Source organism: Taudactylus pleione, unplaced genomic scaffold, assembly GCF_031769625.1.
Source record: "Taudactylus pleione unplaced genomic scaffold, aTauple2 ptg000536l, whole genome shotgun sequence".
Lineage (NCBI taxonomy): Eukaryota > Metazoa > Chordata > Amphibia > Anura > Myobatrachidae > Taudactylus > Taudactylus pleione.
Genome location: NW_028284938.1, coordinates 2,826,455 through 2,854,025, shown reverse-complemented (window position 1 = coordinate 2,854,025; position 27,571 = coordinate 2,826,455).

The window sequence follows — 27,571 nt, the reverse complement described above, 5'->3', positions numbered from 1 at the left end:
GCAAGTGCAGATTATAGTGATTAAGGTTGTGATGCACCTAATGTAAAATCAATGAGTGGGATGGTTTCTGCTGGCAGATGCATGAACACAGAATGATGCAAGTGCAGATTCTAGAGATGAAGGTTGTGACGCGGCTAATGTAAAATGAATGAGTGGCATGGTTTCTGCTCGCAGATGCATGAACTCAGAATGGTGCAAGTGCAGATTATAGTGATTAAGGTTGTGATGCACCTAATGTAAAATCAATGAGTGGGATGGTTTCTGCTGGCAGATGCATGAACACAGAATGATGCAAGTGCAGATTCTAGTGATGAAGGTTGTAACGAGGCTAATGTAAAATGAATGAGTGGCATGGTTTCTGCTCACAGATGCATGAACAAACCCAGAATGGTGCAAGTGCTGATTAAAGTGATGAAGGTTATGATGTGGCTAATGTAAAATGAATGAATGGCATGGTTTCTGCTCGCAGATGCACGAACTCAGCATGGTGCAAGTGCAGATTCTAGTGTTGAAGGTTTTGACGCGGCTAATGTAAAATCAATGAGTGGCATGGTTTCTGCTCACAGATGCATGAACTCAGCATGGTGCAAGTGCAGATTCTAGTGATGAAGGTTGTGATGTGGCTAATGTAAAATTAATAAGTGGCATATTTTCTGCTCACAGATTCATGAACCCAGAATGGTGCAAGTCCAGATTCTAGTGAAGAAGGTTGTGACGATGCTAATGTAAAATGAATGAGTGGCATGGTTTCTGCTCGCAGATGCATGAACTCAGCATGGTTCAAGTGCAGATTCTAGTGATGAAGGTTGTGATGCAGCTAATGTAATATGAATAAATGTTATGGTGTCTGCTCACAGATGCATGAACTCAGCATGGTGCAATTGCAGATTATAGTGATGAAGGTTGTGATGCAACTAATATAAAATGAATGAGTGGCATGGTTTCTCCTCGCAGATGCATGAACCCAGAATGGTGCAAGTGCAGATTCTACTGATGAAGGTTGGGACGTGGCTAATGTAAAATGAATGAGTGGCATAGTTTCTGCTCACAGATGCATGAACCCAGCATTGTGCACGTGCAGATTTTAGTGATGAAGGTTGTGACGCGGCTAATGTAAAATGAATGAGTGGCATGGTTTCTGCTCGCAGATGCATGAACTCAGAATGGTGCAAGTGCAGATTATAGTGATTAAGGTTGTGATGCACCTAATGTAAAATCAATGAGTGGGATGGTTTCTGCTGGCAGATGCATGAACACAGAATGATGCAAGTGCAGATTCTAGAGATGAAGGTTGTGACGCGGCTAATGTAAAATGAATGAGTGGCATGGTTTCTGCTCGCAGATGCATGAACTCAGAATGGTGCAAGTGCAGATTATAGTGATTAAGGTTGTGATGCACCTAATGTAAAATCAATGAGTGGGATGGTTTCTGCTGGCAGATGCATGAACACAGAATGATGCAAGTGCAGATTCTAGTGATGAAGGTTGTAACGAGGCTAATGTAAAATGAATGAGTGGCATGGTTTCTGCTCACAGATGCATGAACAAACCCAGAATGGTGCAAGTGCTGATTAAAGTGATGAAGGTTATGATGTGGCTAATGTAAAATGAATGAATGGCATGGTTTCTGCTCGCAGATGCACGAACTCAGCATGGTGCAAGTGCAGATTCTAGTGTTGAAGGTTTTGACGCGGCTAATGTAAAATCAATGAGTGGCATGGTTTCTGCTCGCAGATGCATGAACCCAGAATGGTGCAAGTGCAGATTCTACTGATGAAGGTTGGGATGTGGCTAATGTAAAATGAATGAGTGGCATGGTTTCTGCTCACTGATGCATGAACCCAGCATTGTGCACGTGCAGATTTTAGTGATGAAGGTTGTGATGCAGCTATTGTAAAATGAATGAATGTCATGGTTTCTGCTCACAGATGCATGAACCCAGCATGGTGCAAGTGCAGATTCTAGTGATGAAGGTTGTGATGCAGCTATTGTAAAATGAATGAATGTCATGGTTTCTGCTCACAGATGCATGAACCCAGCATGGTGCAAGTGCAGATTCTAGTGATGAAGGTTGTGATGCAGCTAATGTAAAATGAATGAGTGGTATGGTTTCTGCTCACAGATGCATGAACCCAGCATGGTGCACGTGCAGATTTTAGTGATGAAGGTTGTGATGCAGCTAATGTAAAATGAATGAGTGCCATGGTTTCTGCTCGCAGATGCATGAACCCAGAATGGTGCACGTGCAGATTCTAGTGATTAAGGTTGTGATGCAACTAATATAAAATGAATGAGTGGCATGGTTTCTGCTCGCAGATGCATGAACCCAGAATGGTGCAAGTGCAGATTCTACTGATGAAGGTTGGGACGTGGCTAATGTAAAATGAATGAGTGGCATGGTTTCTGCTCGCAGATGCATGAACCCAGCATTGTGCACGTGCAGATTTTAGTGATGAAGGTTGTGACGCGGCTAATGTAAAATGAATAAGTGGCATGGTTTCTGCTCGCAGATGCATGAACTCAGAATGGTGCAAGTGCAGATTCTAGTGATGAAGGTTGTGATGCAACTAATATAAAATGAATGAGTGGCATGGTTTGTGCTCGCAGATGCATGAACCCAGAATGGTGCAAGTGCAGATTCTACTGATGAAGGTTGGGACGTGGCTAATGTAAAATGAATGAGTGGCATGGTTTCTGCTCACAGATGCATGAACCCAGCATTGTGCACATGCAGATTTTAGTGATGAAGGTTGTGACGCGGCTAATGTAAAATGAATGAGTGGCATGGTTTCTGCTCGCAGATGCATGAACTCAGAATGGTGCAAGTGCAGATTATAGTGATTAAGGTTGTGATGCACCTAATGTAAAATCAATGAGTGGGATGGTTTCTGCTCGCAGATGCATGAACTCAGCATGGTGCAAGTGCAGATTCTAGTGATGAAGTTTGTGACGCGGCTAATGTAAAATCAATGAGTGGCATGGTTTCTCCTCGCAGATGCTTGAACCCAGCATGGTGCAAGTACAGATTGTAGTGATGAAGGTTGTGATGCAGCTATTGTAAAATGACTGAATGGCATGGTTTCTGCTCACAGATGCATGAACTCAGCATGGTGCAAGTACAGATTCTAGTGATGAAGGTTGTGATGCAGCTAATGTAGAATGAATGAGTGGCATGGTTTCTGCTGGCAGATTCATGAACACAGAATGATGCAAGTGCAGATTCTAGTGATGAAGGTTGTGATGCACCTAATGTAAAATCAATGAGTGCCATGGTTTCTGCTCGCAGATGCATGAACCCAGAATGGTGCAAGTGCAGATTCTAGTGATGAAGGTTGTGACGAGGCTCATGTAAAACGTATGAGTGGCTTGGTTTCTGCTCGCAGATGCATGAACTCAGAATGGTGCAAGTGCAGATTCTAGTGATTAAGGTTGTGATGCACCTAATGTAAAATCAATGAGTGGCATGGTTTCTGCTCGCAGATGCTTGAACTCAGAATGGTGCAAGTGTAGATTCTAGTGATGAAGGTTGTGACGCAGCTAATGTAAAATGAATGAGTGGCATGGTTTCTGCTCGCAGATGCATGAACTCAGCATGGTGCAAGTACAGATTCAAGTGATGAAGGTTGTGACGCGGCTAATGTAAAATCCATGAGTGGCATGGATCTGCTCACAGATGCATGAACCCAGAATGGTGCACGTGCAGATTCTAGTGATGAAGGTTATGATGTGGCTAATGTAAAATGAATGAGTGGCATGGTTTCTGCTCACAGATGCATGAACTCAGCATGGTGCAAGTGCAGATTCTAGTGATGAAGGTTGTGATGTGGCTAATGTAAAATTAATAAGTGGCATATTTTCTGCTCACAGATTCATGAACCCAGAATGGTGCAAGTCCAGATTCTAGTGAAGAAGGTTGTGACGATGCTAATGTAAAATGAATGAGTGGCATGGTTTCTGCTCGCAGATGCATGAACTCAGCATGGTTCAAGTGCAGATTCTAGTGATGAAGGTTGTGATGCAGCTAATGTAATATGAATAAATGTTATGGTGTCTGCTCACAGATGCATGAACTCAGCATGGTGCAATTGCAGATTATAGTGATGAAGGTTGTGATGCAACTAATATAAAATGAATGAGTGGCATGGTTTCTGCTCGCAGATGCATGAACCCAGAATGGTGCAAGTGCAGATTCTACTGATGAAGGTTGGGACGTGGCTAATGTAAAATGAATGAGTGGCATAGTTTCTGCTCACAGATGCATGAACCCAGCATTGTGCACGTGCAGATTTTAGTGATGAAGGTTGTGACGCGGCTAATGTAAAATGAATGAGTGGCATGGTTTCTGCTCGCAGATGCATGAACTCAGAATGGTGCAAGTGCAGATTATAGTGATTAAGGTTGTGATGCACCTAATGTAAAATCAATGAGTGGGATGGTTTCTGCTGGCAGATGCATGAACACAGAATGATGCAAGTGCAGATTCTAGTGATGAAGGTTGTGACGCGGCTAATGTAAAATAAATGAGTGGCATGGTTTCTGCTCGCAGATGCATGAACTCAGAATGGTGCAAGTGCAGATTATAGTGATTAAGGTTGTGATGCACCTAATGTAAAATCAATGAGTGGGATGGTTTCTGCTGGCAGATGCATGAACACAGAATGATGCAAGTGCAGATTCTAGTGATGAAGGTTGTGACGAGGCTAATGTAAAATGAATGAGTGGCATGGTTTCTGCTTAAAGATGCATGAACAAACCCAGAATGGTGCAAGTGCTGATTAAAGTGATGAAGGTTATGATGTGGCTAATGTAAAATGAATGAATGGCATGGTTTCTGCTCGCAGATGCATGAACTCAGCATGGTGCAAGTGCAGATTCTAGTGTTGAAGGTTTTGACGCGGCTAATGTAAAATCAATGAGTGGCATGGTTTCTGCTCACAGATGCATGAACTCAGCATGGTGCAAGTGCAGATTCTACTGATGAAGGTTGTGACGTGGCTAATGTAAAATGAATAAGTGGCATGGTTTCTGCTCGCAGATGCATGAACTCAGCATGATTCAAGTGTAGATTCTAGTGATGAAGGTTGTGATGCAGCTAATGTAATATGAATGAGTGGCATGGTTTCTGCTCGCAGATGCATGAACCCAGAATGGTGCAAGTGCAGATTCTACTGATGAAGGTTGGGACGTGGCTAATGTAAAATGAATGAGTGGCATGGTTTCTGCTCACAGATGCATGAACTCAGCATGGTGCAAGTGCAGATTCTACTGATGAAGGTTGTGACGCGGCTAATGTAAAATGAATGAGTGGCATGGTTTCTGCTCACAGATGCATGAACCCAGCATGGTGCAAGTGCAGATTCTAGTGATGAAGGTTGTGACTGGCTAATGTAAAATGAAAGAGTGGCATGGTTTCTGCTCACAGATGCATGAACAAACCCAGAATGGTGCAAGTGCTGATTCTAGTGATGAAGGATATGATGTGGCTAATGTAAAATGAATGAGTGGCATGGTTTCTGCTCACAGATACATGAAACCAGCATGGTGCAAGTGCAGATTCTAGTGATGAAGGTTGTGATGTGGCTAAAGTAAAATGAATGAGTGGCATATTTTCTGCTCACAGATTCATGAACCCAGAATGGTGCAAGTGCAGATTCTAGTGATGAAGGTTGTGACGATGCTAATGTAAAATGAATGAGTGGCATACTTTCTGCTCGCACATGCATGAACTCAGCATCTTCCAAGTGTAGATTCTAGTGATGAAGGTTTTGACGCGGCTAATGTAAAATCAATGAGTGGCATGGTTTCTGCTCGCAGATGCATGAACTCAGCATGGTTTAAGTGCAGATTCTAGTGATGAAGGTTGTGATGCAGCTAATGTAATATGAATGAATGTTATGGTGTCTGCTCAGAGATGCATGAACTCAGCATGGTGCAATTGTAGATTCTAGTGATGAAGGTTGTGATGCAACTAATATAAAATGAATGAGTGGCATGGTTTCTGCTCGCAGATGCATGAACCCAGAATGGTGCAAATGCAGATTCTACTGATGAAGGTTGGGACACGGCTAATGTAAAATGAATGAGTGGCATGGTTTCTGCTCACAGATGCATGAACCCAGCATTGTGCACGTGCAGATTTTAGTGATGAAGGTTGTGACGCGGCTAATGTAAAATGAATGAGTGGCATGGTTTCTGCTCGCAGATGCATGAACTCAGAATGGTGCAAGTGCAGATTATAGTGATTAAGGTTGTGATGCACCTAATGTAAAATGAATAAGTGGCATGGTTTCTGCTGGAAGATGCATGAACACAGAATGATGCAAGTGCAGATTCTAGTGATGAAGGTTGTGACGCGGCTAATGTAAAATGAATGAGTGGCATGGTTTCTGCTCGCAGATGCATGAACTCAGCATGGTGCAAGTGCAGATTCTAGTGATGAAGTTTGTGACGCGGCTAATGTAAAATCAATGAGTGGCATGGTTTCTCCTCGCAGATGCTTGAACCCAGCATGGTGCAAGTACAGATTCTAGTGATGAAGGTTGTGATGCAGCTATTGTAAAATGACTGAATGGCATGGTTTCTGCTCACAGATGCATGAACTCAGCATGGTGCAAGTACAGATTCTAGTGATGAAGGTTGTGATGCAGCTAATGTAGAATGAATGAGTGGCATGGTTTCTGCTGGCAGATTCATGAACACAGAATGATGCAAGTGCAGATTCTAGTGATGAAGGTTGTGATGCACCTAATGTAAAATCAATGAGTGCCATGGTTTCTGCTCGCAGATGCATGAACCCAGAATGGTGCAAGTGCAGATTCTAGTGATGAAGGTTGTGACGCGGCTCATGTAAAACGTATGAGTGGCTTGGTTTCTGCTCGCAGATGCATGAACTCAGAATGGTGCAAGTGCAGATTCTAGTGATTAAGGTTGTGATGCACCTAATGTAAAATCAATGAGTGGCATGGTTTCTGGTCGCAGATGCATGAACTCAGAATGGTGCAAGTGTAGATTCTAGTGATGAAGGTTGTGACACAGCTAATGTAAAATGAATGAGTGGCATGGTTTCTGCTCGCAGATGCATGAACTCAGCATGGTGCAAGTACAGATTCAAGTGATGAAGGTTGTGACGCGGCTAATGTAAAATCCATGAGTGGCATGGATCTGCTCACAGATGCATGAACCCAGAATGGTGCACGTGCAGATTCTAGTGATGAAGGTTATGATGTGGCTAATGTAAAATGAATGAGTGGCATGGTTTCTGCTCACAGATGCATGAACTCAGCATGGTGCAAGTGCAGATTCTAGTGATGAAGGTTGTGATGTGGCTAATGTAAAATTAATAAGTGGCATATTTTCTGCTCACAGATTCATGAACCCAGAATGGTGCAAGTCCAGATTCTAGTGAAGAAGGTTGTGACGATGCTAATGTAAAATGAATGAGTGGCATGGTTTCTGCTCGCAGATGCATGAACTCAGCATGGTTCAAGTGCAGATTCTAGTGATGAAGGTTGTGATGCAGCTAATGTAATATGAATAAATGTTATGGTGTCTGCTCACAGATGCATGAACTCAGCATGGTGCAATTGCAGATTATAGTGATGAAGGTTGTGATGCAACTAATATAAAATGAATGAGTGGCATGGTTTCTCCTCGCAGATGCATGAACCCAGAATGGTGCAAGTGCAGATTCTACTGATGAAGGTTGGAACGTGGCTAATGTAAAATGAATGAGTGGCATAGTTTCTGCTCACAGATGCATGAACCCAGCATTGTGCACGTGCAGATTTTAGTGATGAAGGTTGTGACGCGGCTAATGTAAAATGAATGAGTGGCATGGTTTCTGCTCGCAGATGCATGAACTCAGAATGGTGCAAGTGCAGATTATAGTGATTAAGGTTGTGATGCACCTAATGTAAAATCAATGAGTGGGATGGTTTCTGCTGGCAGATGCATGAACACAGAATGATGCAAGTGCAGATTCTAGAGATGAAGGTTGTGACGCGGCTAATGTAAAATGAATGAGTGGCATGGTTTCTGCTCGCAGATGCATGAACTCAGAATGGTGCAAGTGCAGATTATAGTGATTAAGGTTGTGATGCACCTAATGTAAAATCAATGAGTGGGATGGTTTCTGCTGGCAGATGCATGAACACAGAATGATGCAAGTGCAGATTCTAGTGATGAAGGTTGTAACGAGGCTAATGTAAAATGAATGAGTGGCATGGTTTCTGCTCACAGATGCATGAACAAACCCAGAATGGTGCAAGTGCTGATTAAAGTGATGAAGGTTATGATGTGGCTAATGTAAAATGAATGAATGGCATGGTTTCTGCTCGCAGATGCACGAACTCAGCATGGTGCAAGTGCAGATTCTAGTGTTGAAGGTTTTGACGCGGCTAATGTAAAATCAATGAGTGGCATGGTTTCTGCTCACAGATGCATGAACTCAGCATGGTGCAAGTGCAGATTCTAGTGATGAAGGTTGTGATGTGGCTAATGTAAAATTAATAAGTGGCATATTTTCTGCTCACAGATTCATGAACCCAGAATGGTGCAAGTCCAGATTCTAGTGAAGAAGGTTGTGACGATGCTAATGTAAAATGAATGAGTGGCATGGTTTCTGCTCGCAGATGCATTAACTCAGCATGGTTCAAGTGCAGATTCTAGTGATGAAGGTTGTGATGCAGCTAATGTAATATGAATAAATGTTATGGTGTCTGCTCACAGATGCATGAACTCAGCATGGTGCAATTGCAGATTATAGTGATGAAGGTTGTGATGCAACTAATATAAAATGAATGAGTGGCATGGTTTCTCCTCGCAGATGCATGAACCCCGAATGGTGCAAGTGCAGATTCTACTGATGAAGGTTGGGACGTGGCTAATGTAAAATGAATGAGTGGCATAGTTTCTGCTCACAGATGCATGAACCCAGCATTGTGCACGTGCAGATTTTAGTGATGAAGGTTGTGACGCGGCTAATGTAAAATGAATGAGTGGCATGGTTTCTGCTCGCAGATGCATGAACTCAGAATGGTGCAAGTGCAGATTATAGTGATTAAGGTTGTGATGCACCTAATGTAAAATCAATGAGTGGGATGGTTTCTGCTGGCAGATGCATGAACACAGAATGATGCAAGTGCAGATTCTAGAGATGAAGGTTGTGACGCGGCTAATGTAAAATGAATGAGTGGCATGGTTTCTGCTCGCAGATGCATGAACTCAGAATGGTGCAAGTGCAGATTATAGTGATTAAGGTTGTGATGCACCTAATGTAAAATCAATGAGTGGGATGGTTTCTGCTGGCAGATGCATGAACACAGAATGATGCAAGTGCAGATTCTAGTGATGAAGGTTGTAACGAGGCTAATGTAAAATGAATGAGTGGCATGGTTTCTGCTCACAGATGCATGAACAAACCCAGAATGGTGCAAGTGCTGATTAAAGTGATGAAGGTTATGATGTGGCTAATGTAAAATGAATGAATGGCATGGTTTCTGCTCGCAGATGCACGAACTCAGCATGGTGCAAGTGCAGATTCTAGTGTTGAAGGTTTTGACGCGGCTAATGTAAAATCAATGAGTGGCATGGTTTCTGCTCACAGATGCATGAACTCAGCATGGTGCAAGTGCAGATTCTACTGATGAAGGTTGTGACGTGGCTAATGTAAAATGAATAAGTGGCATGGTTTCTGCTCGCAGATGCATGAACTCAGCATGATTCAAGTGTAGATTCTAGTGATGAAGGTTGTGATGCAGCTAATGTAATATGAATGAGTGGCATGGTTTCTGCTCGCAGATGCATGAACCCAGAATGGTGCAAGTGCAGATTCTACTGATGAAGGTTGGGACGTGGCTAATGTAAAATGAATGAGTGGCATGGTTTCTGCTCACAGATGCATGAACTCAGCATGGTGCAAGTGCAGATTCTACTGATGAAGGTTGTGACGCGGCTAATGTAAAATGAATGAGTGGCATGGTTTCTGCTCACAGATGCATGAACCCAGCATGGTGCACGTGCAGATTCTAGTGATGAAGGTTGTGACTGGCTAATGTAAAATGAAAGAGTGGCATGGTTTCTGCTCACAGATGCATGAACAAACCCAGAATGGTGCAAGTGCTGATTCTAGTGATGAAGGATATGATGTGGCTAATGTAAAATGATTGAGTGGCATGGTTTCTACTCGCAGATACATGAAACCAGCATGGTGCAAGTGCAGATTCTAGTGATGAAGGTTGTGATGTGGCTAAAGTAAAATGAATGAGTGGCATATTTTCTACTCACAGATTCATGAACCCAGAATGGTGCAAGTGCAGATTCTAGTGATGAAGGTTGTGACGATGCTAATGTAAAATGAATGAGTGGCATACTTTCTGCTCGCACATGCATGAACTCAGCATCTTCCAAGTGTAGATTCTAGTGATGAAGGTTTTGACGCGGGAAATGTAAAATCAATGAGTGGCATGGTTTCTGCTCGCAGATGCATGAACTCAGCATGGTTTAAGTGCAGATTCTAGTGATGAAGGTTGTGATGCAGCTAATGTAATATGACTGAATGTTATGGTGTCTGCTCAGAGATGCATGAACTCAGCATGGTGCAATTGTAGATTCTAGTGATGAAGGTTGTGATGCAACTAATATAAAATGAATGAGTGGCATGGTTTCTGCTCGCAGATGCATGAACCCAGAATGGTGCAAATGCAGATTCTACTGATGAAGGTTGGGACGCGGCTAATGTAAAATGAATGAGTGGCATGGTTTCTGCTCACAGATGCATGAACCCAGCATTGTGCACGTGCAGATTTTCGTGATGAAGGTTGTGACGCGGCTAATGTAAAATGAATGAGTGGCATGGTTTCTGCTCGCAGATGCATGAACTCAGAATGGTGCAAGTGCAGATTATAGTGATTAAGGTTGTGATGCACCTAATGTAAAATGAATGAGTGGCATGGTTTCTGCTGGAAGATGCATGAACACAGAATGATGCAAGTGCAGATTCTAGTGATGAAGTTTGTGACGCGGCTAATGTAAAATCAATGAGTGGCATGGTTTCTCCTCGCAGATGCTTGAACCCAGCATGGTGCAAGTACAGATTCTAGTGATGAAGGTTGTGATGCAGCTATTGTAAAATGAATGAATGGCATGGTTTCTGCTCACAGATGCATGAACTCAGCATGGTCCAAGTACAGATTCTAGTGATGAAGGTTGTGATGCAGCTAATGTAGAATGAATGAGAGCCACGGTTTCTGCTCGCAGATGCATGAACTCAGCATGGTCCAAGTACAGATTCTAGTGATGAAGGTTGTGATGCAGCTAATGTAAAATGAATGAGTGCCATGGTTTCTGCTCGCAGATGCATGAACCCAGAATGGTGCAAGTGCAGATTCTAGTGATTAAGGTTGTGATCAGGGGCGCCGAGGGGGGGGGGGGAGCGGGTACAATTTACCTGGGCCCGGGCTTATAGAGGGTCACAGCGGGGGCCCAGGTCCGGCGCCACCCCCCCTCCCTCCTCACTATCTCCCAGCACACAGAGTGTGCTGAGATGCAGTGGGAGATTGCTGTGGCTGCTGCTTAGCAGCCATGAGCAATCTCCTATGCCTGAGGGGGGGAGCGATCACACTGATCGCGCCCCCCCTGGCTTTGTGCCGGGCGTGCAGCCCCGCTATGCGGCGCTACAAATGTATACTTTTTTTACTTTTTTATTTGAGGGGGCGTGGTCACGCCTCCCACAATTAGGCCACGCCCCCTCTTTACCAGGGCCCGGAAGCACTCTCAATGGCCCTGGTTGTGATGCACCTAATGTAAAATGAATGAGTGGCATGGTTTCTGCTCGCAGATGCATGAACCCAGAATTGTGCAAGTGCAGATTCTAGTGATGAAGGTTGTGACGCGGCTAATTTAAAATAAATAAGTGGCATGGGTTCTGCTCACAGATGCATGAACACAGCATGGTGCAAGTGCAGATTGTAGTGATGAAGGTTGTGACGCGGCTAATGTAAAATGAATGAGTGGCATGGTTTCTACTCACAGATGCATGAACTCAGCATGGTGCAAGTGCAGAATCTAGTGATTAAGGTTGTGATGCACCTAATGTAAAATCAATGAGTGGCATGGTTTCTGCTCACAGATGCATGAACTCAGCATGGTGCAAGTGCAGATTCTAGTGATTAAGGTTGTGATGCACCTAATGTAAAATCAATGAGTGGCATGGTTTCTGCTCGCAGATGCATGAACCCAGAATGGTGCAAGTGCAGATTCTAGTGATGAAGGTTGTGACGCGGCTAATTTAACATGAATGAGTGGCATGGTTTCTGCTCACAGATGCATGAATTTAGCATTGTGCAAGTGTAGATTATAGTGAAGAAGGTTGTGATGCAGCAAATGTAAAATGAATGAGTGGCATGGTTTCTGCTCACAGATGCATGAATTTAGCATTGTGCAAGTGTAGATTATAGTGAAGAACGTTGTGATGCAGCTTATGTAAAATGAATGAGTGGCATGGTTTCTGCTTGCAGATGCATGAACTCAACATGGTGCAAGTGCAGATTCTAGTGATGAAGGTTGTGATGCAGCTAATGTAAAATGAATGAGTGGCATGGTTTCTGCTCGCAGATGCATGAACTCAGAATGGTGCAAGTGCTGATTCTAGTGATGAAGGTTATGATGTGGCTAATGTAAAATGAATGAGTGGCATGGTTTCTGCTCACAGATGCATGAACTCAGCATGGTGCAAGTGCTGATTCTAGTGATGAAGGTTATGATGTGGCTAATGTAAAATGAATGAGTGGCATGGTTTCTGCTCGCAGATACATGAAACCAGCATGGTGCAAGTGCAGATTCTAGTGATGAAGGTTGTGATGTGGCTAATGTAAAATGAATGAGTGGCATATTTTCTGCTCGCAGATGCATGAACTCAGAATGGTGCAAGTGCTGATTCTAGTGATGAAGGTTGTGATGTGGCTAATGTAAAATGAATGAGTGGCATACTTTCTGCTCGCAGATGCATGAACTCAGCATCGTGCAAGTGTAGATTCTAGTGATGAAGGTTTTGACGCGGCTAATGTAAAATGAATGAGTGGTATGGTTTCTGCTCACAGATGCATAAACCCAGCATGGTGCAAGTGCTGATTTTAGTGATGAAGGTTGTGACGCAGCTAATGTAAAATGAATGAGTGGTATGGTTTCTGCTCACAGATGCATGAACCCAGCATGGTGCACGTGCAGATTTTAGTGATGAAGGTTGTGACGCAGCTAATGTAAAATGAATGAGTGGTATGGTTTCTGCTCACAGATGCATGAACCCAGCATGGTGCACGTGCAGATTTTAGTGATGAAGGTTGTGACGCAGCTAATGTAAAATGAATGATCGCCATGGTTTCTGCTCGCAGATGCATGAACTCAGCATGGTGCAAGTGCAGATTCTAGTGATGAAGGTTGTGACGCGGCTAATGTACAATCAATGAGTGGCATGGTTTCTGCTCGCATATGCATGAACCCAGAATGGTGCAAGTGCAGATTCTAGTGATGAAGGTTGTGATGCACCTAATGTAAAATCAATGAGTGGCATGGTTTCTGCTCACAGATGCATTAACTCAGCATGGTGCAATTGCAGATTCTAGTGATGAAGGTTGTGATGCAGCTAATGTAAAATGAATAAGTGGCATGGGATCTGCTCGCAGATGCATGAAAACAGCATGGTGCAAGTGGAGATTCTAGTGATGAAGGTTGTGACGGGGCTATTTTAAAATGAATAAGTGGCATGGGATCTGCTCGCAGATGCATGAACACAGCATGGTGCAAGTGCAGATTCTAGTGATGAAGGTTGTGACGCGGCTAATGTAAAATGAATGAGTGGCATGGTGTCTGCTCACAGATGCATGAACTCAGCATGGTGCAAGTGCAGATTCTAGTGATTAAGGTTGTGATGCACCTAATGTAAAATCAAAGAGTGGCATGGTTTCTGCTCGCAGATGCATGAACCCAGAATGGTGCAAGTGCAGATTCTAGAGATGAAGGTTGTGACGCGGCTAATGTAAAATGAAGGAATGTCATGGTTTCTGCTCACAGATACATGAACTCAACATGGTGCATGTGCAGATTCTAGTGATGAAGGTTGTGACGATGCTAATGTAAAATGAATGAGTGGCATGGTTTCTGCTCACAGATGCATGAACCCAGCATGGTGCACGTGCATATTCTAGTGATGAAGGTTGTGACGCGGCTAATGTAAAATGAATGAGTGGCATGGTTTCTGCTCGCAGATGCATGAAACCAACATGGTGCAACTGCAGATTCTAGTGATGAAGGTTGTGATGTGGCTAATGTAAAATGAATGAGTGGCATATTTTCTGCTCACAGATTCATGAACCCAGAATGGTGCAAGTGCATATTCTAGTGATGAAGGTTGTGACGATGCTAATGTAAAATGAATGAGTGGCATACTTTCTGCTCGCACATGCATGAACTCAGCATCTTCCAAGTGTAGATTCTAGTGATGAAGGTTTTGACGCGGCTAATGTAAAATCAATGAGTGGCATGGTTTCTGCTCGCAGATGCATGAACTCAGCATGGTTTAAGTGCAGATTCTAGTGATGAAGGTTGTGATGCAGCTAATGTAATATGAATGAATGTTGTGGTGTCTGCTCAGAGATGCATGAACTCAGCATGGTGCAATTGTAGATTCTAGTGATGAAGGTTGTGATGCAACTAATATAAAATGAATGAGTGGCATGGTTTCTGCTCGCAGATGCATGAACCCAGAATGGTGCAAATGCAGATTCTACTGATGAAGGTTGGGACGCGGCTAATGTAAAATGAATGAGTGGCATGGTTTCTGCTCACAGATGCATGAACCCAGCATTGTGCACGTGCAGATTTTCGTGATGAAGGTTGTGACGCGGCTAATGTAAAATGAATGAGTGGCATGGTTTCTGCTCGCAGATGCATGAACTCAGAATGGTGCAAGTGCAGATTATAGTGATTAAGGTTGTGATGCACCTAATGTAAAATGAATGAGTGGCATGGTTTCTGCTGGAAGATGCATGAACACAGAATGATGCAAGTGCAGATTCTAGTGATGAAGGTTGTGACGCGGCTAATGTAAAATGAATGAGTGGCATGGTTTCTGCTCGCAGATGCATGAACTCAGCATGGTGCAAGTGCAGATTCTAGTGATGAAGTTTGTGACGCGGCTAATGTAAAATCAACGAGTGGCATGGTTTCTCCTCGCAGATGCTTGAACCCAGCATGGTGCAAGTACAGATTCTAGTGATGAAGGTTGTGATGCAGCTATTGTAAAATGAATGAATGGCATGGTTTCTGCTCACAGATGCATGAACTCAGCATGGTCCAAGTACAGATTCTAGTGATGAAGGTTGTGATGCAGCTAATGTAGAATGAATGAGAGCCATGGTTTCTGCTCGCAGATGCATGAACTCAGCATGGTCCAAGTACAGACTCTAGTGATGAAGGTTGTGATGCAGCTAATGTAAAATGAATGAGTGCCATGGTTTCTGCTCGCAGATGCATGAACCCAGAATGGTGCAAGTGCAGATTCTAGTGATTAAGGTTGTGATCAGGGGCGCCGAGGGGGGGGGGAGCGGGTACAATTTACCTGGGCCCGGGCTTATAGAGGGTCACGGCGGGGGCCCAGGTCCGGCGCCACCCCCCCTCCCTCCTCACTATCTCCCAGCACACAGAGTGTGCTGAGATGCAGTGGGAGATTGCTGTGGCTGCTGCTTAGCAGCCATGAGCAATCTCCTATGCCTGAGGGGGGGAGCGATCACACTGATCGCGCCCCCCCTGGCTTTGTGCCGGGCGTGCAGCCCCGCTATGCGGCGCTACAAATGTATACTTTTTTTACTTTTTTATTTGAGGGGGCGTGGTCACGCCTCCCACAATTAGTCCACGCCCCCTCTTTACCAGGGCCCGGAAGCACTCTCAATGGCCCTGGTTGTGATGCACCTAATGTAAAATGAATGAGTGGCATGGTTTCTGCTCGCAGATGCATGAACCCAGAATTGTGCAAGTGCAGATTCTAGTGATGAAGGTTGTGACGCGGCTAATTTAAAATGAATAAGTGGCATGGGTTCTGCTCACAGATGCATGAACACAGCATGGTGCAAGTGCAGATTGTAGTGATGAAGGTTGTGACGCGGCTAATGTAAAATGAATGAGTGGCATGGTTTCTACTCACAGATGCATGAACTCAGCATGGTGCAAGTGCAGAATCTAGTGATTAAGGTTGTGATGCATCTAATGTAAAATGAATGAGTGGCATGGTTTCTGCTGGAAGATGCATGAACACAGAATGATGCAAGTGCAGATTCTAGTGATGAAGGTTGTGACGCGGCTAATGTAAAATGAATGAGTGGCATGGTTTCTGCTCGCAGATGCATGAACTCAGCATGGTGCAAGTGCAGATTCTAGTGATGAAGTTTGTGACGCGGCTAATGTAAAATCAACGAGTGGCATGGTTTCTCCTCGCAGATGCTTGAACCCAGCATGGTGCAAGTACAGATTCTAGTGATGAAGGTTGTGATGCAGCTATTGTAAAATGAATGAATGGCATGGTTTCTGCTCACAGATGCATGAACTCAGCATGGTCCAAGTACAGATTCTAGTGATGAAGGTTGTGATGCAGCTAATGTAGAATGAATGAGAGCCATGGTTTCTGCTCGCAGATGCATGAACTCAGCATGGTCCAAGTACAGATTCTAGTGATGAAGGTTGTGATGCAGCTAATGTAAAATGAATGAGTGCCATGGTTTCTGCTCGCAGATGCATGAACCCAGAATGGTGCAAGTGCACATTCTAGTGATTAAGGTTGTGATCAGGGGCGCCGAGGGGGGGGGGAGCGGGTACAATTTACCTGGGCCCGGGCTTATAGAGGGTCACGGCAGGGGCCCAGGTCCGGCGCCACCCCCCCTCCCTCCTCACTATCTCCCAGCACACAGAGTGTGCTGAGATGCAGTGGGAGATTGCTGTGGCTGCTGCTTAGCAGCCATGAGCAATCTCCTATGCCTGAGGGGGGGAGCGATCACACTGATCGCGCCCCCCCTGGCTTTGTGCCGGGCGTGCAGCCCCGCTATGCGGCGCTACAAATGTATACTTTTTTTACTTTTTTATTTGAGGGGGCGTGGTCACGCCTCCCACAATTAGTCCACGCCCCCTCTTTACCAGGGCCGGAAGCACTCTCAATGGCCCTGGTTGTGATGCACCTAATGTAAAATGAATGAGTGGCATGGTTTCTGCTCGCAGATGCATGAACCCAGAATTGTGCAAGTGCAGATTCTAGTGATGAAGGTTGTGACGCGGCTAATTTAAAATGAATAAGTGGCATGGGTTCTGCTCACAGATGCATGAACACAGCATGGTGCAAGTGCAGATTGTAGTGATGAAGGTTGTGACGCGGCTAATGTAAAATGAATGAGTGGCATGGTTTCTACTCACAGATGCATGAACTCAGCATGGTGCAAGTGCAGAATCTAGTGATTAAGGTTGTGATGCACCTAATGTAAAATCAATGAGTGGCATGGTTTCTGCTCACAGATGCATGAACTCAGCATGGTGCAAGTGCAGATTCTAGTGATTAAGGTTGTGATGCACCTAATGTAAAATCAATGAGTGGCATGGTTTCTGCTCGCAGATGCATGAACCCAGAATGGTGCAAGTGCAGATTCTAGTGATGAAGGTTGTGACGCGGCTAATTTAACATGAATGAGTGGCATAGTTTCTGCTCACAGATGCATGAATTTAGCATTGTGCAAGTGTAGATTATAGTGAAGAAGGTTGTGATGCAGCAAATGTAAAATGAATGAGTGGCATGGTTTCTGCTCACAGATGCATGAATTTAGCATTGTGCAAGTGTAGATTATAGTGAAGAACGTTGTGATGCAGCTTATGTAAAATGAATGAGTGGCATGGTTTCTGCTTGCAGATGCATGAACTCAACATGGTGCAAGTGCAGATTCTAGTGATGAAGGTTGTGATGCAGCTAATGTAAAATGAATGAGTGGCATGGTTTCTGCTCGCAGATGCATGAACTCAGAATGGTGCAAGTGCTGATTCTAGTGATGAAGGTTATGATGTGGCTAATGTAAAATGAATGAGTGGCATGGTTTCTGCTCACAGATGCATGAACTCAGCATGGTGCAAGTGCTGATTCTAGTGATGAAGGTTATGATGTGGCTAATGTAAAATGAATGAGTGGCATGGTTTCTGCTCGCAGATACATGAAACCAGCATGGTGCAAGTGCAGATTCTAGTGATGAAGGTTGTGATGTGGCTAATGTAAAATGAATGAGTGGCATATTTTCTGCTCGCAGATGCATGAACTCAGAATGGGGCAAGTGCTGATTCTAGTGATGAAGGTTGTGATGTGGCTAATGTAAAATGAATGAGTGGCATACTTTCTGCTCGCAGATGCATGAACTCAGCATCGTGCAAGTGTAGATTCTAGTGATGAAGGTTTTGACGCGGCTAATGTAAAATGAATGAGTGGTATGGTTTCTGCTCACAGATGCATGAACCCAGCATGGTGCAAGTGCTGATTTTAGTGATGAAGGTTGTGACGCAGCTAATGTAAAATGAATGAGTGGTATGGTTTCTGCTCACAGATGCATGAACCCAGCATGGTGCACGTGCAGATTTTAGTGATGAAGGTTGTGACGCAGCTAATGTAAAATGAATGAGTGGTATGGTTTCTGCTCACAGATGCATGAACCCAGCATGGTGCACGTGCAGATTTTAGTGATGAAGGTTGTGACGCAGCTAATGTAAAATGAATGAGCGCCATGGTTTCTGCTCGCAGATGCATGAACTCAGCATGGTGCAAGTGCAGATTCTAGTGATGAAGGTTGTGACGCGGCTAATGTACAATCAATGAGTGGCATGGTTTCTGCTCGCATATGCATGAACCCAGAATGGTGCAAGTGCAGATTCTAGTGATGAAGGTTGTGATGCACCTAATGTAAAATCAATGAGTGGCATGGTTTCTGCTCACAGATGCATTAACTCAGCATGGTGCAATTGCAGATTCTAGTGATGAAGGTTGTGATGCAGCTAATGTAAAATGAATAAGTGGCATGGGATCTGCTCGCAGATGCATGAACACAGCATGGTGCAAGTGGAGATTCTAGTGATGAAGGTTGTGACGGGGCTATTTTAAAATGAATAAGTGGCATGGGATCTGCTCGCAGATGCATGAACACAGCATGGTGCAAGTGCAGATTCTAGTGATGAAGGTTGTGACGCGGCTAATGTAAAATGAATGAGTGGCATGGTTTCTGCTCGCAGATGCATGAAACCAACATGGTGCAACTGCAGATTCTAGTGATGAAGGTTGTGATGTGGCTAATGTAAAATGAATGAGTGGCATATTTTCTGCTCACAGATTCATGAACCCAGAATGGTGCAAGTGCATATTCTAGTGATGAAGGTTGTGACGATGCTAATGTAAAATGAATGAGTGGCATGGTTTCTGCACACAGATGCATGAACCCAGCATGGTGCCAGTGCAGATTCTTGTGATGAAGATTGTGTTGCAGCTAATGTAATATGAATGAATGTTATTGGTTTCTGCTCACAGATGCATGAACTCAGCATGGTACAAGTGCAGATTCTAGTGATGAAGGTTGTGATGCAACTAATATAAAATGAATGAGTGGCATGGTTTCTGCTCGCAGATGCATGAACCCAGAATGGTGCAAGTGCAGATTCTACTGATGAAGGTTGGGTAGTGGCTAATGTAAAATGAATGAGTGGCATGGTTTCTGCTCACAGATGCATGAACCCAGCATTGTGCACGTGCAGATTTTAGTGATGAAGGTTGTGACGCGGCTAATGTAAAATGAATGAGTGGCATGGTTTCTGCTCGCAGATGCATGAACTCAGAATGGTGCAAGTGCAGATTATAGTGATTACGGTTGTGATGCACCTAATGTAAAATCAATGAGTGGGATGGTTTCTGCTGGCAGATGCATGAACACAGAATGATGCAAGTGCAGATTCTAGTGATGAAGGTTGAGACGCGGCTAATGTAAAATGAATGAGTGGCATGGTTTCTACTCCCAGATGCATGAACTCAGCACGGTGCAAGTGCAGATTCTAGTGATGACGTTTGTGACGCGGCTAATGTAAAATCAATGAGTGGCATGGTTTCTCCTCGCAGATGCTTGAACCCAGCATGGTGCAAGTACAGATTCTAGTGATGAAGGTTGTGATGCAGCTATTGTAAAATGAATGAATGGCATGGTTTCTGCTCACAGATGCATGAACTCAGCAAGGTGCAAGTACAGATTCTAGTGATGAAGGTTGTGATGCAGCTAATGTAGAATGAATGAGTGGCATGGTTTCTGCTCACAGATGCATGAACTCAGCATGGTGCAAGTGCAGATTCTAGTGATGAAGGTTGTGATGCAGCTAATGTAAAATGCATGAGTGGCATGGTTTCTGCTCACAGATGCATGAACTCAGCTTGGTGCAAGTGCAGATTCTAGTGATGAAGGTTGTGATGTGGCTAATGTAAAATGAATGAGTGGCATGGTTTCTGCTCACAGATGCATGAACCCAGCATGGTGCACGTGCAAATTTTAGTGATGAAGGTTGTGATGCAGCTAATGTAAAATGAATGAGTGCCATGGTTTCTGCTCACAGATGCATGAACCCAGAATAGTGCAAGTGCAGATTCTAGTGATTAAGGTTGTGATCAGCGGCGCCGAGAAGGGGGGGGAGCGGGTACAATTTACCTGGACCCAGGCTTATAGAGGGTCACGGCGGGGGCCCAGGTTCGGCGCCACCCCCCCTCCCTCCTCACTATCTCCCAGCACACAGAGTGTGCTGAGATGCAGTGGGAGATTGCTGTGGCTGTTGCTTAGCAACCGTGAGCAATCTCCTATGCCTGAGGGGGGGAGCGATCACACTGATCGCGCCCCCCCTGGCTTTGTGCCGGGCGTGCAGCCCCGCTATGCGGCGCTACAAATGTATACTTTTTTTTACTTTTTTATTTGAGGGGGCGTGGCCTCGCCTCCCGCAATTAGGCCACGCCCCCTCTTTACCAGGGCCCGGCAGCACACTCAATGGCCGTGGTTGTGATGCACCTAATGTAAAATGAATGAGTGGCATGGTTTCTGCTCGCAGATGCATGAACCCAGAATGGTGCAAGTGCAGATTCTAGTGATGAAGGTTGTGACGCGGCTAATTTAAAATGAATAAGTGGCATGGGTTCTGCTCGCAGATGCATGAACACAGCATGGTGAAAGTGCAGATTCTAGTGATGAAGGTTGTGACGCGGCTACTGTAAAATGAATGAGCGGCATGGTTTCTGCTCGCAGATACATGAACTCAGCATGGTGCAGATGCAGATTCTACTGATGAAGGTTGTGACGCGGCTAATGTAAAATGAATGAGTGGCATGGTTTCTGCTCACAGATGCATGAACCCAGCATGGTGCACGTGCAGATTCTAGTGTTGAAGGTTGTGACTGGCTAATGTAAAATGAATGAGTGGCATGGTTTCTGCTCACAGATGCATGAACAAACCCAGAATGGTGCAAGTGCTGATTCTAGTGATGAAGGTTATGATGTGGCTAATGTAAAATGAATGAGTGGCATGGTTTCTGCTCGCAGATACATGAAACCAGCATGGTGCAAGTGCAGATTCTAGTGATGAAGGTTGTGATGTGGCTAAAGTAAAATGAATGAGTGGCATATTTTCTGCTCACAGATTCATGAACCCAGAATGGTGCAAGTGCAGATTCTAGTGGTGAAGGTTTTGACGATGCTAATGTAAAATGAATGAGTGGCATACTTTCTGCTCGCACATGCATGAACTCAGCATCGTCCAAGTGTAGATTCTAGTGATGAAGGTTTTGACGCGGCTAATGTAAAATCAATGAGTGGCATGGTTTCTGCTCGCAGATGCATGAACTCAGCATGGTTCAAGTGCAGATTCTAGTGATGAAGGTTGTGATGCAGCTAATGTAATATGAATGAATGTTATGGTGTCTGCTCAGAGATGCATGAACTCAGCATGGTGCAATTGTAGATTCTAGTGATGAAGGTTGTGATGCAACTAATATAAAATGAATGAGAGGCATGGTTTCTGCTCGCAGATGCATGAACCCAGAATGGTGCAAATGCAGATTCTACTGATGAAGGTTGGGAAGTGGCTAATGTATAATGAATGAGTGGCATGGTTTCTGCTCACAGATGCATGAACCCAGCATTGTGCACGTGCAGATTTTAGTGATGAAGGTTGTGACGCGGCTAATGTAAAATGAATGAGTGGCATGGTTTCTGCTAGCAGATGCATGAACTCAGAATGGTGCAAGTGCAGATTATAGTGATTAAGGTTGTGATGCACCTAATGTAAAATGAATGAGTGGCATGGTTTCTGCTGGCAGATGCATGAACACAGAATGATGCAAGTGCAGATTCTAGTGATGAAGGTTGTGACGCGGCTAATGTAAAATGAATGAGTGGCATGGTTTCTGCTCGCAGATGCATGAACTCAGCATGGTGCAAGTGCAGATTCTAGTGATGAAGTTTGTGACACGGCTAATGTAAAATCAATGAGTGGCATGGTTTCTCCTCGCAGATGCTTGAACCCAGCATGGTGCAAGTACAGATTCTAGTGATGAAGGTTGTGATGCTGCTATTGTAAAATGAATGAATGGCATGGTTTCTGCTCACAGATGCATGAACTCAGCATGGTCCAAGTACAGATTCTAGTGATGAAGGTTGTGATGCAGCTAATGTAGACTGAATGAGTTGCATGGTTTCTGCTCACAGATGCATGAACTCAGCATGGTGCAAGTGCAGATTCTAGTGATGAAGGTTGTGATGCAGCTAATGTAAAATGAATGAGTGCCATGGTTTCTGCTCGCAGATGCATGAACCCAGAATGGTGCAAGTGCAGATTCTAGTGATTAAGGCTGTGATCAGGGGCGCCGAGGGGGGGGGAGCGGGTACAATTTACGTGGGCCCGGGCTTATAGAGGGTCACGGCGGGGGCCCAGGTCCGGCGCCACCCCCCCTCCCTCCTCACTATCTCCCAGCACACAGAGTGTGCTGAGATGCAGTGGGAGATTGCTGTGGCTGCTGCTTAGCAGCCATGAGCAATCTCCTATGCCTGAGGGGGGGAGCGATCACACTGATCGCGCCCCCCCTGGCTTTGTGCCGGGCGTGCAGCCCCGCTATGCGGCGCTACAAATGTATACTTTTTTTTACTTTTTTATTTGATGGGGCGTGGCCACGCCTCCCGCAATTAGGCCACGCCCCCTCTTTACCAGGGCCCGGCAGCACTCTCAATGGCCCTGGTTGTGATGCACCTAATGTAAATGAATGAGTGGCATGGTTTCTGGTCGCAGATGCATGAACCCAGAATGGTGCAAGTGCAGAATCTAGTGATTAAGGTTGTGATGCACCTAATGTAAAATCAATGAGTGGCATGGTTTCTGCTCACAGATGCATGAACTCAGCATGGTGCAAGTGCAGATTCTAGTGATTAAGGTTGTGATGCACCTAATGTAAAATCAATGAGTGGCATGGTTTCTGCTCGCAGATGCATGAACCCAGAATGGTGCAAGTGCAGATTCTAGTGATGAAGGTTGTGACGCGGCTAATGTAACATGAATGAGTGGCATGGTTTCTGCTCACAGATGCATGAATTTAGCATTGTGCAAGTGTAGATAATAGTGAAGAAGGTTGTGATGCAGCTAATGTAAAATGAATGAGTGGCATGGTTTCTGCTCACAGATGCATGAATTTAGCATTGTGCAAGTGTAGATTATAGTGAAGAACGTTGTGATGCAGCTTATGTAAAATGAATGAGTGGCATGGTTTCTGCTCGCAGATGCATGAACTCAACATGGTGCAAGTGCAGATTCTAGTGATGAAGGTTGTGATGCAGATAATGTAAAATGAATGAGTGGCATGGTTTCTGCTCGCAGATGCATGAACTCAGAATGGTGCAAGTGCTGATTGTAGAGATGAAGGTTATGATGTGGCTAATGTAAAATGAATGAGTGGCATGGTTTCTGCTCGCAGATGCATGAACTCAGCATGGTGCAAGTGCTGATTCTAGTGATGAAGGTTATGATGTGGCTAATGTAAAATGAATGAGTGGCATGGTTTCTGCTCGCAGATACATGAAACCAGCATGGTGCAAGTGCAGATTCTAGTGATGAAGGTTGTGATGTGGCTAATGTAAAATGAATGAGTGGCATATTTTCTGCTCACAGATTCATGAACCCAGAATGGTGCAAGTGCAGATTCTAGTGATGAAGGATGTGACGATGCTAATGTAAAATGAATGAGTGGCATACTTTCTGCTCGCAGATGCATGAACTCAGCATCGTGCAAGTGTAGATTCTAGTGATGAAGGTTTTGACGCGGCTAATGTAAAATCAATGAGTGGCATGGTTTCTGCTCGCAGATGCATGAACTCAGCATGGTTCAAGTGCAGATTCTAGTGATGAAGGTTGTAACGCGGCTAATGTACAATCAATGAGTGGCATGGTTTCTCCTCGCAGATGCATGAACCCAGCATGGTGCAAGTACAGATTCTAGTGATGAAGGTTGTGATGCAGCTATTGTAAAATGAATGAATGTCATGGTTTCTGCTCACAGATGCATGAACTCAGCATGTTGCAAGTACAGATTCTAGTGATGAAGGTTGTGATGCAGCTAATGTAAAATGAATGAGTGGCATGGTTTCTGCTCGCAGATGCATGAACTCACAATGGTGCAAGTGCAGATTCTAGTGATTAAGGTTGTGATGCACCTAATGTAAAATCAATGAGTGGAATGGTTTCTGGTCGCAGATTCATGAACTCAGAATGGTGCAAGTGTAGATTCTAGTGATGAAGGTTGTGATGCACCTAATGTAAAATGAATGAGTGGCATGGTTTCTGCTCGCAGATGCATGAACTCCGCATGGTGCAAGTGCAGATTCTAGTGATGAAGGTTGTGACGCGGCTAATGTAAAATCCATGAGTGGCAAGGTTTGTGCTCGCAGATGCATGAACTCAGCATGGTGCAAGTGCAGATTCTAGCGATGAAGGTTGTGACGCGGCTAATGTAAAATGAATGAGTGGCATGGTTTCTGCTCACAGATGCATGAACTCTGCATGGTGCAAGTGCAGATTCTAGTGATGAAGGTTGTGATGTGGCTACTGTAAATTGAATGAGTGGCATGGTTTCTGCTCGCAGATACATGAACTCAGCATGGTGCAAGTGCAGATTCTACTGATGAAGGTTGTGATGCGGCTAATGTAAAATGAATGATTAGCATGGTTTCTGCTCACAGATGCATGAACCCAGCATGGTGCACGTCCAGATTCTAGTGATGAAGGTTGTGACGCGGCTAATGGAAAATGAATGAGTGTCATGGTTTCTGCTCACAGATGTATGAACAAACCCAGAATGGTGCAAGTGCTGACTCTAGTGATGAAGGTTATCATGTGGCTAATGTAAAATGAATGAGTGGCATGGTTTCTGCTCGCAGATGCATGAAACCAACATGGTGCAAGTGCAGATTCTAGTGATGAAGGTTGTGATGTGGCTAATGTAATATGAATGAGTGGCATATTTTCTGCTCACAGATTCATGAACCCAGAACGGTGCAAGTGCAGTTTCTACTGATGAAGGTTGGGACGTGGCTAATGTAAAATGAATGAGTGGCATGGTTTCTGCTCACAGATGCATGAACCCAGCATTGTGCACATGCAGATTTTAGTGATGAAGGTTGTGACGCGGCTAATGTAAAATGAATGAGTGGCATGGTTTCTGCTCGCAGATGCATGAACTCAGAATGGTGCAAGTGCAGATTATAGTGATGAAGGTTGTGATGCAGCTAATGTAATATGAATGAGTGGCATGGTTTCTGCTCGCAGATGCATGAACTCAGCATGGTGCAAGTGCAGATTCTACTGATGAAGTTTGTGATGCGGCTAATGTAAAATCAATGAGTGGCATGGTTTCTCCTCGCAGATGCTTGAACCCAGCATGGTGCAAGTACAGATTCTAGTGATGAAGGTTGTGATGCAGCTAATGTAAAATGAATGAATGTCATAGTTTTTGCTCACAGATGCATGAACTCAGCATGGTGCAAGTGCAGATTCTAGTGATGAAGGTTGTGATGCGGCTAATGTAAAATGAATGAGTGGCATGGTTTCTGCTCACAGATGCATGAACTCAGCATGGTGCAAGTGCAGATTCTAGTGATGAAGGTTGTGACGCGGCTAATGTAAAATGAATGAGTGGCATGGTTTCTGCTCACAGATGCATGAACAAACCCAGAATGGTGCAAGTGCTGATTCTAGTGATGAAGGTTATGATGTGGCTAATCTAAAATGAATGAGTGGCATGGGTTCTGCTCGCAGATGCATGAACTCAGCATGGTGCAAGGGCAGATTGTAGTGATTAAGGTTGTGATGCACCTAATGTAAAATCAATGAGTGGCATGGTTTCTGCTCGCAGATGCATGAACCCAGAATGGTGCAAGTGCAGATTCTAGTGATGATGGTTGTGATGAGGCTAATGTAAAATGAATGAGTGGCATGGTTTCTGCTCACAGATGCATGAACTCAGCATGGTGCAAGTACAGATTCAAGTGATGAAGGTTGTGACGCGGCTAATGTAAAATCCATGAGTGGCATGGTTTGTGCTCGCAGATGCATTAACTCAGCATGGTGCAAGTGCAGATTCTAGTGATGAAGGTTGTGATGCGGCTACTGTAAAATGAATGAGTAGCACGGTTTCTGCTCACAGATGCATGAACTCAGCATGGTGCAAGTGCAGATTCTAGTGATGAAGGTTGTGATGTGGCTACTGTAAAATTAATGAGTGGCATGGTTTCTGCTCGCAGATACATAAACCCAGCATGGTGCACGTGCAGATTCTAGTGATGAAGGTTGTGACGCGGCTAATATAAAATCAATGAGTGGCATGGTTTCTCCTCGCAGATGCATGAACCCAGATTGGTGCAAGTACAGATTGTAGTGATGAAGGTCGTGATGCAGCTATTGTAAAATGAATGAATGTCACGGTTTCTGCTCACAGATGCATGAACTCAGCATGGTGCAAGTACAGATTCTAGTGATGAAGGTCGAGATGCAGCTAATGTAAAAGGAATGAGTGGCATGGTTTCTGCTCACAGATGCATGAACTCAGCATGGTGCAAGTACAGATTCTAGTGATGAAGGTTGTGATGCAGCTATTGTAAAATGAATGAGTGGCATGGTTTCTGCTCACAGATGCATGAACTCAGCATGGTGCAAGTACAGATTCTAGTGATGAAGGTTGTGTGTGGCTAATGTAAAATGAATGAGTGGCATGGTTACTGCTCACAGATGCATGAACTCAGCATGGTGCAAGTACAGATTCTAGTGATGAAGGCTGTGATGTGGCTAATGTAAAATGAATGAGTGGTATGGTTTCTGGTCACAGATGCATGAACCCAGCATGGTGCAAGTGCTGATTTTAGTGATGAAGGTTGTGACGCAGCTAATGTAAAATGAATGAGTGGTATGGTTTCTGCTCACAGATGCATGAACCCAGCATGGTGCACGT